The sequence below is a fragment of the Macaca fascicularis genome, chromosome 14 (genome assembly GCF_037993035.2).
Source record: "Macaca fascicularis isolate 582-1 chromosome 14, T2T-MFA8v1.1".
Taxonomy (NCBI): Eukaryota; Metazoa; Chordata; class Mammalia; order Primates; family Cercopithecidae; genus Macaca; species Macaca fascicularis.
The window spans coordinates 119,379,270-119,398,054 of NC_088388.1; the positions used below are offsets into that span (position 1 = coordinate 119,379,270).

The 18,785-nt window shown below is 55.3% G+C and overlaps 1 protein-coding gene across 18 annotated transcripts in view; it reads left to right on the forward strand.

The window, feature by feature from the left end:
* Positions 1–453: 453 nt before the first annotated feature.
* The window catches only part of GRIK4 (glutamate ionotropic receptor kainate type subunit 4), a 483,018-nt gene continuing 464,686 nt past the window's right edge, over positions 454–18,785 (forward strand). For all 18 annotated transcript variants that reach the window (XR_010581045.2, XR_012423807.1, XR_012423808.1 and 15 more), the window contains exon 1: positions 454–601. The gene's annotated coding sequence lies outside the window, so the exon portion shown is untranslated. The remainder of the gene's footprint in view (positions 602–18,785) is intronic.

An 18,785-nucleotide genomic window follows, 5' to 3' on the forward strand; every position in this document is an offset into this window, starting at 1 on the left:
TGCGCAGGGCGGTGGAGGGTGCGGGCTGCACTGGGTTCCCCACCTGAGGTCCGTACCTCGCAGCGCCCGCTTAGCCGCGCGCCCCGCACCCCTCGCCCCTCGCCCCTCGCCCCTCGCCCCAGCCGGGCGCCGCTCCCCAGCCGGGCGCCTCCCGCTCGGCCCCGGCCCCCGGGCAGCCGCAAGTTTGCCCCCGGCCGCGCGGACCCGCGCCCGCCCTGCGCGCTGCAGCCCCCGCCGTTCCCGTCGCCCCCGCGCCTGGGCTGCCAGGCGAGGCTCCGAGGGACGCGGGGGGACCGTGCGGCTGCCCGAGGGGCGCCGGCCCGGCCCCGAAGGGGCGCCCCCAACCGGCCGGCCGTGCGCGGGGCCGCCGCAGTTCCCCGGCTGCCCGCCGGGCGGCGCCCCGCGCCTCGCCGCGCTCCTCCCGCGCTCCCCGCGCCGGGCTCGCTCGCAGCCGGACACAGACTCTGCCTTCAGCTGCCGGCGGATCGGGCTGGAGCCGCCGCGGCTGCTGCGGAAGAGAAAAAACGGCCAACAGCAGCTCCGCGGCGGGCCCAGCAGCGCCTGGCCCCCAGCTCAGCCCCCGGAGTGCGGAGCCGCCCAGGTAAGGGCAGCGGCCCCCGGCGGCGCCCCCGGCCCGCTCCCTGCGCTGCCCCCGCGCCCCCGAATCCCCTCCGCGCGGGCCTCTCCCGCACCCACACCCGCACCCCGACTTCTGACGTCTCCGCCGCTCCTGCCCTCGGGGGCCGCGGCCCCGCGCCCCTGCCCCGGCCCCCGCCCCCGCGCTCTCCTCCCCGCTCCCGCCTCCCGCCAGCCCAGTCCCTGGCACTCTGGTCCCTGCGTCTCCAGATTCGCCGCCGAACCCCCACCTCTCTGCTCCCGTAGTTCCTCCAGTCTCCATCCCGGTCTGTCTCCCTCCCTCCGCATCCCTTCCCCGGACTCGCTGTCCTCCCGCTCTTGTCCTCCCCCTCCCCGTGCAACTCCCAGCCCTGCCTCTGCCCCCTGCAGGGATGTCAGCCCCTTCCCAGCCTGGCGCGTCTACCCTACACCTCGTCACCCTCCGCTTCTCCCAGAGCCGCTGTTCCTCGCTACAGCCTCCCATCCCGGCTCAGCCCGGCATCCCACCAATCCCCCTCCCCTCTCCCTCACTGCCATCTGCCTCGACTGCCCCCTGCCCCTGCACTGGACTCGGGCCACCACCACACCCCCCACCCCGCACACCGTGCCCACCCTGCACTTGCTTGGGGGAACCAGAGCCCTATCAGAAATGACCCTCTCCCCGCGCGAATGGGGCTCCCACCCATCTCACCCTAGTTCATCCGAGTGGGAAGTGAGGGAGAAACTCTAGAGACCTGCATTGGGCGCGTGATGGGGGAGGGGGCTGGGGCGGAGGGGGAGGGGAGCTGATTTAGATTCTCTCCAGTGAGGATTGGCAGAGCTGTGCGCTCCGACCTGGCTGGCGTGGAGGGCGTGCAGGCGACAGCTGGGACAGGGGGTTCAAGGCACTGAGAGCACCTGTGTCTCGTTCCCTGGCTCCCTTGAGCTGAGCAAAGTGAGGGGAGGAGTTGGAGCCTGGGGAGAGTTGGCTGAGGGCCTTGGGATGGGGGAGGAGGCGGCGGAGGGGGCTGGGCCCGGGCGCCTCTGGCCCGTGTGCCTGGCAGTGGTGGGGCAATGCGGGCCGAGCCACTCCCGGGCTGGACCTTGGGCTGCGTGGCTCTTGGCATCTGTATTTGATGCTGCCATCTTCCTCTTGGTGCTGTTGTCTGGTGATGCCACGCGGTGCCACCTCCCTGCCTCCCTCCAGTGGCTCTCCTGGGCATGTCTCCCAAGGGTCTGGGTTGTCTGGAAAGAGGAGAGGAGCTCTGGGCACAGCTGGGCCCTTTTGCCAGGCAGTGGGCAGCTGTCAAGACCAGGCCAAGAGGTCTGAGGGCTGGTCAGGAGGACTGAGCCCTGCCAGGAACAAAGAACTACCTTCACTTTCACTCCCTATGGGTCACCCGGGTGGTAGTGACCCTTCTAGGAGCACCCGGAAACTGCGGGCGTGGTATCTCTGGGGAGAGAGGCCGCCTGGGTTGGTAGTGGGCATCTGAGAGACAAATCCGGTCCTGCCTTAATCCCTGAGTGTCTGTGCTTGCGTGGTCAGGGACAAGGGACTTGTCGAGGTCGACTGTGTTCCGGTCCCACCAGGGACGGGAGCCCCTGGAATTCCACTGGGCGTCATCATCATCATGCTGGTTTTATTTGCTGAAGCTGCAGCTCAGGCTTCATCGTTAATCAGGTTTATTATTTTTCTCACTGGCTGGATGTGTTCCTCAAGGTCACGACCCTTTGGAGAGTTAATCTAATATGCACACATTACAGTGTCTGAGTTTGTTTAATTTTCCATATTTTGTTCATTCCTTGTGGCCCGGGCTTGCCCACCAGCCTCCGGCCTGTCTCACCAGCTCCACCCCCCTGTCCTGCTCTGGACCTGTCACCTGAAACCCAGAGGCAACACCAGTCCCTCTGGGTCGGGGAGAGGCGGGTGCTCGGGAGGGGAAGTTGGGAGAAGATCTTGGTTTTCTGTGTTTTTCCCATCCCCCCACCTGGGCATCTTGATCGGTGGCTGCTGTCTTCCCCAGCACTGAAAGTTCTTCCAAGAACCTGGGTCAGCTTCGTGGTCTGATTTCCAGTTTGGTTTTCCCTTAGGATGTAGAGGGAACTTTAGTACCGGGAGAGAGGCGGAGACTCTAGGAGAAGGTCCCAGCTGCAGAGTCAGGGCGTCCAGCAGAGAGGAGCTCAGCTGCTTCTGAGGTGGTTCTCAGCCATCCAGAGATGGAAGGGAGGACAGGGCGACCGGCCCTGGATTGGGGGAGAGACTGCTCAGAAAGCAAGAGGAGCAGCGAGGCGGAAGCTGGCCTTCGTGTGTCTGGGGAGGGTGGGCAGTGCCGAGCGTGTGTGGGAAGGATGCATCTCTTGGTGCTTCTGCGTAGTACTAATCCCTTATGTGTGTATGGAGTTCTGCAGGGTTTCAGATGCCTCTCAGAACAATTACTTCATTTGGTCTCTACTACAGCCCTGCAAGCGTCTGATCACTCCTTACAGACAAACTTATAAGGAGGCATTAATGACCCAACAGAAGCTGAGGCCCAGAGAGGATGGATGCCTTATCCAAGGCTCCGCAGCTGGGTCCAGGCCTCTGACGCTAAGTCCAGTGCTGTTGGGCTAGTTCCTCTTGCTTTTCAAGGTCTCAGCTGTTCAGTTCTCAGAAAGCCCACCCTCGGTCCTGCCTGTTCCTCGGTTCATCCCCTTCACCCTCTCCAGTGATGGCTCACCGCTTCCACCCCCACCCCAGGCCTGGTGGAGTCTTTGCTCTGTGGTCTCCTCCGCCTTAGACTGGCTGCCTGGGTGTCCCGCCACCCCCTAGATCCAACCGACCACCCCCTACCCCAAGTGGGCACTGTCTCTTGCCTCCCCCTGGTGGAAGGAGCAGCTGGGTTCCCCTAGGCATGCAGCCAGGGCGCCTGGGGCACCCCCCCTTCCCTCTCTCTGGTGCCTAAGGCCTCAGCCCACTCAGTTCTTTTGGGCACTTCGACTGTCCACTCTGACCTTTGCTTTCCCACTGATGTGGTCCCTACTTGGGCCTTTGGCTGTTCACCCTGGGTTACTGTCCTGACAGCTTCCTTAGTGGGCCTCCAGCCTCAGTTTCCAGCCATTCTGCCGCTGTGCCTGTCTTCTTACAGAGGGTGGCGCTTCTCACAGGGGACCCTGTCTCAGCAGTCCTCAGCAGCACTGCCTTCCAAGATGCCTTGGAGGTGAAGGCCCTCTGCACGCTGATCCCAACTTTACGTCACAACATGGTGTCTGGCATGATCTTGTCTCCCCTCCCCCTGCCACCCAGCCCTGGCACTGTGTGTCCTCACCCTGGCCCTTTGCGTTTCCTCCTCTTTTCCTCCCATCCATGTCTTGCCCAGCCTTCAAGGTGCTGGTGGAAGAGAAACCAGTTCCAGCTACCAAATGTCAGGCAGACCTGGGTTCCTGTTCTCGCATCACTCCCTGCGTGACGTCGGACAATTTGCCTCACCTCTCTGAGCTCACTGCCGTCACCTGTAAAACGGGGACGCTGAGTTCACTGCCCTCACCTGTAAAACGGGGACGCTGAGTTCACTGCCCTCACCTGTAAAACGGGGACTCTGAGCCTCACTGCCGTCACCTGTAAAACGGCGACGCTGAGCCTCACTGCCCTCACCTGTAAAACGGGGACTCTGAGCCTCACTGCCGTCACCTGTAAAACGGCGACGCTGAGCCTCACTGCCCTCACCTGTAAAACGGGGACTCTGAGCCTCACTGCCCTCACCTGTAAAACGGGGACTCTGAGCCTCACTGCCCTCACCTGTAAAACGGGGACTCTGAGCCTCACTGCCCTCACCTGTAAAACGGGGACGCTGGGCCTCACTGCCCTCACCTGTAAAACAGGGACTCTGAGCTCACTGCCCTCACCTGTAAAACGGCGACGCTGAGCCTCACTGCCCTCACCTGTAAAACGGGGACTCTGAGCCTCACTGCCCTCACCTGTAAAACGGGGACTCTGAGCCTCACTGCCCTCACCTGTAAAATGGGGATAAAACTCACCTGCTTCAGAGGGTTGGCAGCATGGAATGTGAGTGGGAGTGTGACTCGTCCGGTGTGAAGGGCACCTGCATGGATATCGAGGGCACATTCTCTGGGTGGCCTCCTCCTGCTCTCCCTCTGTATGGGCTGGCTGAGTCCCCTCATCCTACCTGGCATTGGTAATCGTCTGTCGGTTTGTCTCCCCACCCAGACGGCAGATCCCTGGAGGAGCAAGGCCTTTCCCTGACACCTTTTCACATTCTCCAGCACCCAGCAGAGTGAGTAAATCGGCCCTGTCCGTAGTAAGGACATAAGATGTAGCTGTTGCTTGATTATAACATTCTGTTACATAAAATAGGGTATGCCTTACATTTAGCAAATCCAATATGAACAAAAAAACTTACGCCACAATTGCAGGCTGGGTGAATTATGGGAAGGAAGGAAGGAATCAATTTAACATTGTATTGACTGCGTACTCCGTTTGTTTCGCTCAGTCAGTCCGGCTACCCCGCGAGTTAGCTGTGGGCATCTCCTTTCTCACCGATGAGGAAGGGAGTCCCTGGGGGTCACATACACACTCTGTCCCACATCCCAGACTGGTGAGTGCGGCAGGACCCCCAGCTTCTTCCCCTACACTTGGGCATCCTCTGCTTTAAAAAACAAGAGAGAGATCCTTTTTGATTCATCACGGGTTTTCTTTAAACAACTGAGCACTTAAGTCATTTACACAGAGCCCAGCAGGGATGGGGTGGTTGTGGAGTCCCCTGGTTGGGGGGTGGGCAGGACTGTCCTCTCCCGAAGGGTGATAGTTTGGGTGGATAGCACACCAAGACACTCAGTCTCTGGGAACGTGGCGCGTGTGTTGATTGCACCTGCCACCAGCATTCAGACCTGGCAGAAGCTGGCAGGGGTGCTCAGGAATGGGGGAAGGAAGACTCACAGTGAGGAGGCTGGGAAGGGGCTGTGCAGGCAGGATGAGGGGAGAGAGGATGATCTGAGGATTGGGTGCTCGGGCACAGTGGAAGAGGCAAGTGAGAGAAGAGTTCCGTGTGCAGCAGAAGGCTGGAGTCAGAGCAGCGGAGTGTCCCAGTAGATGGGGTGGGTAGAACGGCTGGAATCCAAGAGGACGCTGACCACCAAACAGAAAAGCCTTAGGTCAGTGCAGCAGGCTCGGGGGAGCCGGTGAAGACTCGTGGGCAGAGGAGGGCTGTGCAGAAGCACAGGTTGAGGGCTGGGCCTGGGCGCCCGTGACAGTGAGGCGAAAGCGGGGTAAGCTTGAGTGACATTTCCAAGAACAGCAGAGCCCGCTGACAGATTGGATGCAGCAGATGAAGGAGCCGGAAATGTCGGAGATAACTTTGAGATTTCCCGTGCTGGAGACCAGGGGGAATGGCAATGCGAGGGGAATAGGGAAGCCGGAGGGGGAAGCAGGTCTGAGGCAAAGCTGACAGTTCATGCCTGGATGTGCTGTGCCTGAGGAGCGGCCTGGAGCCATTGGAGCTCACCTCAGGCTGTGGCTGCCTGGGCAGCAACCGCTGTCTAGTCTTGTGCGGGAACAGGCCTGGGGCACGTGCTGCCGGTGGCCAGCTCTAAGGCATCTCACATGCCTCAGTCTCACCTCCCCAGCCTCCTGCCAGCCCTTGCGGCCCTCCCTCCACGGTACCAGGACCCTCGTGTCTGATATTCACTGCCCTAAAGTTCCTCCGTCTGTGCCTGTCACTGCCGGGGACCGAGCGTGGAGCTCCCGTCCAAACGGGAAGGGCCTCGTCCACTTTGTTCACTGAGCTATCCGTAGTGCTTGCACAGAACAGGTGTTAAGTCAATATCTGTCCCATTTAAGGGGCCTCAACTCATGTTTAATGGATGCTTGTTACAGAGGTAAATTCGGAGGCTGGGGAGGGTGAAGAGCAGCCAGAGGGGCTGTGTGGCCTTAGGCTTCTGGGAATGGGGTGTCCCAGGCTCCTTGGTGTGACCCTCTCCTCTCCTCAGTGTCCAGCCTCTTGGTGCCCGCTTGTGTTGTCAAAATGAGGCTGGCATCGTTTGCCCCAGGGAGGCCACGGGCAGGCCCCCAAAGGCAAACGGTGTCCCCATCTGTGCAGCCCTGACTTCTGCCTAAAGTTGGAGAGCAGGGAGACCCGATTGGTGAGGGTGATAGCTGTGCCGTGCTGTGGGGTGTCGGGAGAGAGCACGCAGACGCCTGAGTGCCGAGTCACAGTGGGCATCTCGGGAAGGGCACAGCTGGGAAATAGAAGGCCAGGCTAGGATTGCTGCCTCAGTTTCCTCTCTATAAACAAAGGCATAGAATAAACTCTACGTCATGGAGTTCCCAGTTGAGTTGATAGTCCTGTGAAGGCCCCCAGGAGGAAGCGGGGAGGGGCCGGCCCCTAGCACAGAGGAGTTGCAGTGGTGGCCTGGGAGTGTGACTGGGGAGTAGACACAGGTTTAGAATTGGAGTTTAAGGGCCAGAGTTAAAGAGGAGGATTTAATGGAATGAGCAATCAATAGCCCAGAGGAGGTTAAGATGTGTAAGTGAGAGGCTGGCTGCAAGGCACACTTAATGAAAAAGAAAAGTTTAGGAAGGCATGGAAGATAGGGCACATCTGGAGGCAGGGGAAGCCGGTGTGGGTTGGTTTCCGCTCTCCCTGTTCTCCGGCCTGGGGAGGCTGCTGAGAAGGGAGGTTGGGTTCCAGGAGTGAGTGAGGGGCACTCCCTGTGTCTCCCTCTCTGCTGGGGTAGTCTGGGTGGGAACCTCCGTTGCTCCCCCTGAGGCTGTGTGGTACAGTGGTTGGCCTGGCCACTTTCAGGTCAGATACATAGGACAAATCCCAGCTCCCCCAGTTCCAGTGGTGCAACTTTGGGCACAAAGCTGTGCGAGCCCACCCTGGCCTCCATGTCTCTCGGCAGCTGTGCTGAGCAGCCGTCTGTGGCAGCAGTCGTTATCAGTCGTTATTACTGTGTTGCCTCCTCATAGCGTCTGCCCTAACCCAGTCCAGTTCCTAGACTCTACAGAATAGTGTCTGTAGCACGGCTGGTGAAAGGATGGGGATTTGGGAGCAGCAAAGCTATTGTACTTTTTTTTTTGTTTTTTAATTAGAAAAGTCTATAGTGGGTTTAGTCCAAGCCCCAGAGAGATGAGGGGCCCAAAGCCCAGGGTGTTTAAGTCACTTGTCCACGCAGTGTAGCAGGGAAGTGGCAGAGCTGGAGTATAAGCCCAGGCCTCCAGGCTTCCCAGCTTGTGTATTTTTAAAGTTTTTTTAATTATTTTTTTTGAGACGGAGTCTCGCTCTGTCGCCCAGGCTGGAGTGCAGTGGCACGATTTTGGCTCACTGTAAGCTCCACCTGCCAGGTTCACGCCATTCTCCTGCCTCAACCTCCCGAGTAGTTGGGACTACAGGCGCCCGCCACCACGCCTGGCTAAAATTTTTAAAAATTTTTTTGAGATGGAGTCTGGCTCTGTCGCCCAGGCTGGAGTGCAATGGCTCACTGCAACCTCCACCTCCTGGGTTCAAGTGATTCTCCTGCCTCAGCCTCCTGAGTAGCTGGGATTACAGGCACCCATCACCACCCCCGGCTAATTTTTTGTGTTTTTAGTAGATACTGGGTTTCACCATTGACCAGGCTGGTCTCAAACTCCCGACCTCGGGTGATCCGCTGGTCTTAGCCTCCAAAGCGCTGGCTTTACAGGCATGAGCCACTGTGCCTGGCTTAGCCTGTGTCTTTTGCTGGGTCTTGTGGCCCTCCATGCAGGAGCGAGAGGGCTGGAAAAGAGAGGCTTCAACAGATTGTTTGGTCCAATTGCAGCATCCAAACAAAATCGGACTAGAACTAAGCAGACGGATGATTTTGATTCTTTAAGGCACTAGACAGAGGACTCCTTAGGGGCACGGATAGGGCCTTGTGCTTTTGTCTCTAACACTAGGCTGACACATAGGTGTGAATTCGACAATGATGACAATAATCATAGCTAATAATTATTCAATGCTTATTATGTGCCAAGTACAATTCAAAGTGCTTTCCATATATTATCTTAATCTTCCTAATAACTGCTATGAACTGAATGTTGGTGTTCACCCAGAATTCATGTTGAAATCTTAGCCCCCAAAGTGATAGTATTAGGAGGTGGGGCATTTGGGAGGTGATTAAATCATGGAGCTGAGCCCTCATGAATGGGATTATGCCCTTTAAAAGAGAACCCGCAAAGCCCTCTCACCCCTCCCACCATGTGAGCACACAGTGAGGAGGCCCCATCTGTGAACCCAAAAGCCCTCACCCGACACTGAATCTGCCAGCACCTTGATCTCAGGCTTCCCCACCTCCAGAACTGAGAGACACAAACTTCTATTATTTACCAGCTACCCAGTTTATGGTATTTTGTTACAGCAGCCCAAATGCACTATGATAATAACTTTATTATACTCATTTTACAGATGAGGAAGCTGAGATTCAGAGTAGGTGATTCATTAGCCCAAAGTCCCATAGCTGGTAAGAAGCAGAGTTGAAATGTGTACCCAGGCAGTGTGGTTTCAAGCTCTGGTGGGAAATCCTTTGTGTGCGTGCATGCATGCTTGTGGGTGCATAAGTGTATGGGAAGTATGCACTAATCCCTCCCTAGTTCTGAGATTCTACCTCTGGCTACCTCACTACTGCTTTTTTTTTTTTTTTTTTTTTTTTTTTTTTTTTGAGATGGAGTCTCATTCTGTCGCCCAGGCTGGAGTGCAGTGGCGCGATCTTGGCTCATTGCAACCTCTGCCTCCTGGGTTCAAGCAATTCTCCTGCCTCAGCCTCCTGAGTTGCTGAGACTACAGGCGCCCACCACCACACCTGGCTAATTTTTGTATTTTTAGTAGAGACAGGGTTTCACCATGTTGGCCAGGCTGGTCTCAAACTCCCGGCCTCAGGTGATCCACCCGCCTCAGCCTCCCAAAGTGCCGGGATTACAGGCATGAGCCACTGCACCCAGCCTACCTCACTGCTACTTCTATACTTTGATTCCTCATCTCTTAGGCAAGGATGCCAATGCTCATTTCCAGAACCAGCACCCTCAAGCCAGTCCCAGCCCATCCAGCCATCAGCAGGCGTGGAGAACGGGCGGTGGCACCTCTATGCATTTTGGGACTCGCCTTCCCTTGGCCTGATTTCTTTGATCCCTGAGTGAGAGGGTCACTGGCTGTATTGGGGAAGTGATTAAAGAGCCACCTCCTGAATCATGTGCCATTCTTTTCCACCATGGAGGCCATCCAGGGAAGGGCCTGGTGTGGAGGCAGGAAGAAGGCGGTGACATCAAGCATTGATGAGACCCTCTCCTGGGCTGCTGAGTCTGAGCGCTGAGTAGTGCTCAGGTGAGACAGGACTCTAGGAGGTTAAAAGCAGCCCTGCTCCCACTGGACCAACCACGGTTGTGTCCACTCACCACCTCCTCCAAGGGCCTGGCTGGCTGGCCTGGCTGCCCCAGGTTAATAGCCGAGGATTAGAAGGCGTGGAATCTGACTGGGGTCTTGGACTCTCAGCCATAGCAGCAGAATAGGGAGTCTCTTTGGAAGAAACCCGATAGTAGCATTGTTCGAGTCATGGTCGTTATTGCTCCTGACAGCATCTCCCCCAGCCTAGTTCAGTTCCTAAGATCACAACAGAACGATGGCCCTAGCAGGGCTGGTGATGGGATGGAAACGGGAACATCGCTCTTTTTGGAGGCAGCAGAGGCATCTTCAGAATTAAAGAAGACAAAGGTGGGTTTGGGCAGGGCACAGGGTATGCAGAAGAACCTGTAGAGTTATTTCCAGGTGAGAGGTCAGCACAACTCTGCCCTTGTGCTGAAGCCGCAATGCTATTTTCTTTTTTTGTTTTGTTTTGTTTTTTGTTTTTTTGAGACAGAGTCTCACTCTCACCCAAGCGGGAGTGCAGTGGCATGATTACAGCTCACTGTAGCTTGAACCTCCTGGGTTCAACTGATCGTCCCCATAGCTTGGGACTACAAGCATGCACCACCATGCCTGGCAAATATTTTGATTTTTTTGTAGAGATGGAGTCTCACTGTTATCCAGGCTAGACTCAAACTCCTGAGCTCAAGTGATCCCTCCTCTTGGCCTCCAAAAGTGCTGGGATTACAGGTGTGTGCCACCACACCCGGCCCACAATACCACTTTCTGATGGTAGTCACATACCCAAAGGCTTATTAGGTTCTTGGTGATTTGTACCCTCTGCCCCAAAGTGCTCACAGGACCACAAACCTGAGACACAGAAGGGTGGTTAAAATTATTGTCCCAGACTCTCGGAATTTCAGTAACTAGCTGAAAGCCACATAGTTTGATTGGACTCCTACCCCTTGCCAGGACTCCCACCCCTTGCCCAGGGCTGCGTCTGCCACCCTGTGCCTTCCAGTTTGTGCGATGGTAGAGGCAGTGGTCCCTGGGAACACCTGCTCTTCCCAAGGTAGAGAATATCACGCGGAAGAAAGCAGCATTTGTCAGGTAATGATATCGCCTGTTGTACTGCTGGGAAAACTGAATGCAGCCCAGGGAATCCTAGAATCTTATTCTTGAAGGCTCTCGAGATGATTGCATTTGACGTCCTACCTGAGCTTCTATTATCTCCCGTGGGTGGTTATCCCGCCTCGGCTGCTGCCACCTTCTCCTCCTCTTCCTCTTTCTCCGTTTTCCCCTTCTTCTGAAAGCTGACATCATTGAGTACTTACCACCTTCCATTCACTGTTCTAGATGCTTTGTATGTATGAAGTTGATTCTCCAGCCAACCCTATGAAGTAGGTACTTTTGTTGTCTCACTTTACATATGAGGAAATAGACCCACAGAGGTTATGTAGCTTGCCCAAGATGACATATGAGCCAAGTAATAGAGCCGGGATATGAATGAGGCAGGCTGGGCAGTGCTCTGGAGTGATCCAAAGGCAGGCCATCCTCGAGTTGGGTGGCTGTGAACGAGGGAGCAACACGAAAGCACCCAGTGCCCTGTCGGGCATAGGGAATGTGCTCTGTCAGTGCAAGTGATTTCTAAACATACTGGGAGGTTTTACCTTAGATTGAGCCAAATCGACTTCCCATGGATCGTTTTTTTTCTTTCTTTTTTGAGACAATGTCTCGCTCAGTTGCCCAGGCTGGAGTGCAATGGCACGACCTCAGCTCACTGCAACCTCCACCTCCCGGGTTCAAGCGATTCTCCTGCCTCAGCCTCCCAAGTAGCTGGGTCTACAGGTGTGTGCCACCACACGTGGCTAATTTTTGTATTTTTAGTAGAGACAGGGTTTCACCATGTTGGCCAGGCTAGTCTCGAACTCCTGACCTCAGGTGATCTGCCCACCTTGGCCTTCCAAAGTGCTGGGATTACAGGTGTGAGCCACTGCACCTGGCTCCCATGGGTCTTTGTTCTGCACCCTCCTTGGAACCCCATTCCAGCCTTCTGAATGTGAAGCTACCTAATGAACAAGAAGCAAAGCCAACTTTGTCTCTTCCTACCTGAGTTTCCAAGACTCTTTCCCAAAATGAAATCCCCTGGCCTGGGGGGCCTAGAAAAGAAATGTCCAAGGCTGGGACCTGCCTCATGAGGGAGATAGATCCTTGGCCACAGGGCTGCGCTGAGGGGTTGTCACACATGCGTTCTTTTGCACATGTTTCCAGAGTGCCTCCTATGTGCCAGGCACAGCCACAGAGCAGCACAGGTGGGCCCATCCCAAGGCTGGACCCTTGCAGATGTGTGCACAGACACCTGCCGAATCTGTCAGATGCCAGATTGGTGGTGGGGTCCTGGGGGCAGGAGCCTGAGGACTAGGCAAACTGTTGCTCCTCTGCTGCTCCTAGGAGGCTGGGTGGGGATGCAGACATCCCATCAGGGGGCCAAAATTTCAGTTGACCCAAATCTAAGAGCACAGAGTAGGCAACTAGATGGAGGAAGCTCACCAGTTTATTTGTGCTAAAATAGCACCAGCCGACTCTCCTTTGAAAAGTAACAGTTCTGCCAGAGTCCAGAGTAAATAGGCCGGAACATGAGATCTGCCAGGTGGGGTGCAAATTGGCAGTAAACAAAGCAATTGGGCTGTCTGAGTAGCGGAAGTCAGCTGAGAAAGTGCATTTCTCCTGTGCGGAGCTGCGGGGTGGCAGCTGCTGGGCTCTCTCTTCCCCTCACCTCCTTTGGAGAGGGGAGTGGGAAGGGGGAATGTCAAGAGCTTGACCTTGGGCTCTAGGGTGGAGGAGGAGCTGACTTTTGTCCTGTATTCCTGGGCCAATAATGCGGCTACTTCTCTCGCTGCTTCTCCAGTTGCCATCCTGCGTTACTGCAGGTCCTCACACCAGCCCTCCATGGCAGGTCTTATTATTCCCATTGGACAAGGGAGAACACAGATGCCCAGAAAACCTGAGACACTGGCACAAGGTCACACAGCTGAACCTGGGCTTTGTGGGTCGGTGTTGCCTGGGTCTACCTTCGCCTCTTTAGCCACTGCTTCTCCGTGTGGCCAGTGCCTTTCTAAGGAACTTTCACCTCCCAGCAGGGGAAGAACCTGAGCAGCCCAGCTGGGAGATGATCAGGGTGGGGCTGGTAAAGCAAGATCAGGCCACCTTGGATGCTTTGGGGAGGTCACCAGAGATCATCATCTGTCGCCCCACAAGGCACGGGCTCCACTGTACAGGGCCTGTTTGCTTCTGCATTCTTTTTTTTTTTTTTTTTTTTCCTGAACGGAGCCTTGCTCTGTCACCAGGCTGGAGTGCAGTGGCATGATCTCGGCTCACTGCAACCTCTGCCTCCCGGGTTCAAGTGATTCCCCTGCCTCAGCCTCCTGAGTAGCTGGGACTACAGGCACGCACCACCTTGCCGGCTAATTTTTTGTATTTTAGTAGAGACGGGGTTTCATCATGTTAGCCAGGATGGGCTCAATCTCCTGACCTCATGATCCACCCGCCTTGCCCTCCCAAAGTGCTGGGATTACAGGTGTGAGCCACCGCGCCTGGCCATTTCTGCACTCTTTCCCCAACAGCTGAACAGCACTGGGCGCTCAGTATGCATTTAGTGGGTGAGCGGCTGCTTTGGTGAGCTGCTTGTCTGCAGAGGCCCTGGTCTCTGGAGCCCTAGACTAGGATGAGCCTTGGCTCTGGAAAGCTTGGATGGGCCGCCTTCGACTCGCAGGTGTATGGAATTGAAAAGTCAGTTGTGTGATCTCAAAACACATTTCCGCAGTGGATGACAGGACTGGTTTCTCAGGTTAGTGTAGCCGGCGATGGAGCTGAACTAGTACAAAGAGTAACCCTGGGCCTTCCTGGACCTTGGCCCCAAGCACTTTACCCCTTCCTCGAACCCAGATGAGCCTGGCATTAATGGGTCAAGGGGGACTGTACTGGGGTGACTGGTGAGAGCAAAGGTGGCATTTGGGGTGACAGCACTAACTTCTGGATCAGGCTGTGGGCACTGCAGCTGCCATGAGTCAGGAAGAGGCTCTGGGAACATGGACTGGACCTGGGGTGCTCCTCCAGACATAGCCAGTGTGAGCTAGGGGCTGCGTGCATCATGGGGGCATTTATCCTTATGCGGAGTTAGTTATGTGGCAGAGCACTGGGCAGCTCAGGATTGGTGCTGTGGTGGCAGAGAGCCCTAGGAAGCGGTCGCCTTTGTGTGGGGATGACAAAGCTCCGTGTGGTCTGCAGGGTGAGCTGAGGTCCTGTTCCACCTTCCGTCTTCTTGGCTTCTGGAGCCCATTAGGGGCTGCAGCATGAATGTCCAGTGGCTCTGGACCTCCCTGGTCAAGGCTGCTGGGCAGGCTTCCCCTTCTTACCCTTCTCAGTGGATCCATGGTGCCTGCAGTGCTGGGTCGAAAGAAGCCTGAGGCCAAGTGTGGGCTCCCTGGGAAGGGGCCCTGGACTCACTGTGATGTCTGACATGGCCACAGGGTACCATGGCTTTGTCAAGTCAGATTGAGTCCAGCCATCTCATTTTACAAGTGAGGGTACTGAGGTTCAGAGAGGGGAAGGAACTTGCCCGAGATCATGTGACTTGAAGAATCGGGGTTTGAAATGGGGTCCCCCGGCCCCTAGTGCCTTTGGTCTCACACTTTTCATTAGACGAACTCACCAGGAGCCTCTCATCAAACCAGGGGAACATGTGCCCTGCTCCCCACCTGACCTAATGCAGTGACCATCCCGACCCCAGCTCCCAGCCAGCCCCATTCATTCTGGGGAGGGTGTGGAAAGAGCTGCTTTTCTTCTGGGTGTTGTGACTCTGAGAGGCATGTGGAGAAGAGACCAGCAGGGGTGTTGCAGAAACCGTAGCAGGCAGTCAACACACACCCATAAGACCCGCACCAAGGTTAGCCTCATGCTAAGTCCCCGTGTCTAGGCTGGGGGTGGGGCCAGAGCTGATGGCTCTCTTCTGAGCCATCCAAGGAAGCTTCCTGGAGGAAATAGGGCTTTGGGGAGGAGCGGCCTTAACTGGGGCACAGGGAGAGGCTGGTTTGATGTGTGGGAAGTAGCTGGGTGACGGGAGGGCTTGGACAGCTGGAGTTAGAGTCCCTCTCTCTCCTCACTGTGTGGCCTTGAACAAGTTTGTTCATGGATCTGAGGCCTCTGTTTGCTCAGCAATCAAATGGGGACAGTAGAAAACCTAATCTCACAGGGCTGGGGAAGACCAAATAAGACGCCGTCTATGAAAGCGCTTCTTTTTTTTTTTTTTTTTTTTTTGAGACGGAGTCTCGCTCTGTCGCCCGGGCTGGAGTGCAGTGGCCGGATCTCAGCTCACCGCAAGCTCCGCCTCCCGGGTTTACGCCATTCTCCTGCCTCAGCCTCCCGAGTAGCTGGGACTACAGGCGCCCGCCACCTCGCCCGGCTAAGTTTTTTGTATTTTTAGTAGAGACGGGGTTTCACCGGGTTAGCCAGGATGGTCTCGATCTCCTGACCTCGTGATCCGCCCGTCTCGGCCTCCCAAAGTGCTGGGATTACAGGCTTGAGCCACCGCGCCCGGCCGAAAGGGCTTCTTAAGTCTGAAGGTGTTTTCAGTACATACTGTGTGATTTTATTTATATAAAGTTCAAAAACAGGCGAAGTAATCTATGGTAATAGAAGCCGGAATAGCAGTTAGCCTTGGCAGGGGGCCTGAGAAAGGGCCTCTAGAATACTGACAATGCCTTGTTTCGTGATCTGAGAGCTGGTTCTGCGGAAATTCCTTGAGCTGCACACTTAAGTGCACTTCTCTTTCTTTTTTTCCTTCGAGGCAGGTCTCACTCTGTCGCCCAGGCTGGAGCGCGGCGGCATGATCTCTATCTCCCAGGCTCTGGTAATTCTCCTACCCTAGCACCCACCCTCTCACCCCAGTAGCTGAGTCTACAGACATGCACCACCATGCCCCACTAATGTTTTATATTTTTTTCTTTCTAGAGACAGTGTTTCTCTATGTTGCCCAGGCTTGAACTTCTGGGCTCAAGCGATCCTCCCACCTTGGCCTCTCAAAGTCCTGGGATTACAGGAGTGAGCCACTGTGGCCAACCATGTACACTTTTCTGTGTAAACAGTACACATCAATTTAAAAAGTTTGGCCGGGCGCGGTGGCTCACGCCTGTAATCCCAGCACTTTGGGAGGCTGAGGTGGGCGGATCACAAGGTCAGGAGATCGAGACCATGGTGAAACCCTGTCTCTACTAAAAATAGAAAAAATTAGCCGGGCGCAGGGGCGGGCGCCTGTAGTCCCAGCTACTCGGGAGGCTGAGGCAGGAGAATGGCGTGAACCCGGGAGGCGGAGCTTGCAGTGAGCCAAGATTGCGCCACTGCACTCCAGCCTGGGCGACAGAGCGAGACTCCGTCTCAAAAAAAAAAAAAAAAAAAAAAAAATTTAAAAAGTTTGTTTTTAGGCCAGGCACAGTGGCTTATGCCTGTAATCCCAGCACTTTGGGAGGCCGAGGTGGGTGGATCACTTGAGGTCAGGGGTTCAAGACCAGCCTGACCAACATGGTGAAACCCCGTCTCCACTAAAAATACAAAATTAGCCGTGCATGGTGGCACACGCTTGTAATCCAAGCTATTTGGGAGACTGAAGCAGGAGAATCACTTGAACCTGGAAGGTGGAGGTTGTAGTGAGCCTGAGGTTGCAGTGAGCTGAGATTGCATCATTGCACTCCAGCCTATGCAACAAGAACAAAACTCCATCTCAAAAAAAGAAAAAAAAAGTTAGTTTTTAAAGTGCTTATCACAGTCAGGTTATAAATGGCTAAAGGTTTGACAACATATCCAAGAGGAAACCTGGAATGATGTTAATAAAAATAGTAGTTGAACACTTTAGGCAGAAGAAACATTTTCTCATTTAAACCTCAACAACTCACATTTTACAAGTGGGGAAACTGAGACTCAGTGAGATTGCAGAAGTTGCCCAAAGTCACACAGCCAGCCCGTGGCAGAGGGTGTGACCAGAGCCAGTGCTCAGTCCTGGGGAGCCTGGAGGACACAAAGGCAGGTGGGGTTGCCCTGACCCCACCTTGTCTTGCCAGGTCTTTAGCTTCTGGAGCTGTCTCATCTTTGTGGCTCTGCCTATGCCGGGGTCCTGCCAGGCCTCAGCTTTCGTGGAACGTGGAGAGCAGCCTCAGCTCCCTGCAGCCCCAGGGTGGAGATGGTTCCAGAGTGGGAGGAAGCAGGGGCAGGAGCTGGACAGCATCTGTCTGCAGGGTGTGCTGGGTGGGGACCCCGGGGCAGATGGTGTTTCACTCACTTAAAACCCCTCAGGTCAGACCCCTGCCAGTGAGAGAGGGAGCATGGCAATGCTTTTCCCAGCAGAGTAGGGGAGCAGGGAGCTGCTGCAAGTTCCCCCCTGCCTCCCTGGAGCCCGTACTGGGGATTTATCTCCTCCCAGAGACCTCACTGTGCCCCAGACACTCGCACTTGCATCCCCCAGGGGTGGGCTGGGGGTTGGGGGGAAGACGAGCATTCAGGTGCTTTTGTTACCTTTGTGATGTGGCTGAGCCAGACAGCCTAGCTCACACTAAGCCACCCCTGGCGTGTGGCCTTGTCTGGTGAGAGAGAGGTGGCATTGTGCTTGCATTTATATGCAGCTGGCAAAGTAGATACAGCCTCATTGTTGTCCAAGGTTTCCAATCAGGTGGGGAAAAAGAGGGCCTGGTGGTCCCACTCAGGGGTGGAGGAAGAAGCTTCTTTACCAGCTGAGCCAGCCTCACCTCCTCTGGGAGGCCTGCTCTGGTTAACCCCTTCAGCTACTTTATGCTGGCCCTCAGGAGGGACACATGTGCTGTGAATAGAGCGAGCTCATCAACAAACAGGTCCTTTTATTTTATTTTTTTGAGACAGGGTCTCACTCTATTGTCCAGTGGCGGGATCTGGGCTCATTGTAGCCTTGATCTTCTGGGCTCAGCCGGTCCTGCTGTCTCAGCCTTTTGAGTAGCTGGGACCACAGGCATAGGCCGCAATGCTGGACTATTTGGGGTTTTTTTGTATTTTTTTGTGCAGACGTGGTTTCACCGTGTTGCCTAGGCTGCTCTTGAATGGCTGAGCTCAAGCAGTCTGCTTGCCTCAACCTCCCAAAGTGCTGGGACTACAGGCGTGAGCCACCACGCCCAGCCTAAAAAGTCCTTCTTGCTTATAATTTTTTTTTTTTTTTTTTTTTTTTTTTTGAGACAAAGTCTTGCTCTGTGACCCAGGCCGGACTGCAGTGGCGCGATCTCAGCTCACTGCAAGCTCCGCCTGCTGGGTTCATGTCATTCTCCTGCCTCAGCCTATGGAGTACCTGGGACTACAGGCACCTGCCACCACGCCTGGCTAATTTTTTGTATTTTTAGTAGAGATGGGGTTTTACTATGTTAGCCAGGATGGTCTCTATCTCCTGACCTCGTGATCTGCCCACCTCGGCCTCCCAAAGTGCTGGGATTACAGGCGTGAGCCACCATGCCTGGCCCTGTAATTTTTTTATATTAAGTCTGTCTTAAATATGTTGGTCCTGTCACCCCTGTTTGACTGGATGCTGACTGATGGCAGGGACTATGGGGGACCCTTCCTTCCTCTGAGCCTGTCTTAGGGATCCCATCTGTATTAGTCTGTTTTCATGCTGCTGATAGAGACATACCCGACACTGGGTAACTTATACAGGAAAAAGGGTTTAATGAAGTTACAGTTCCACGTGGCTGGGGAGGCCTCACAATCATGGTGGAAGGCAAAGAGGAGCAAGTCACATCTTACATGGATGGCAGCAGGCAAAGAGAGAGTATGTGC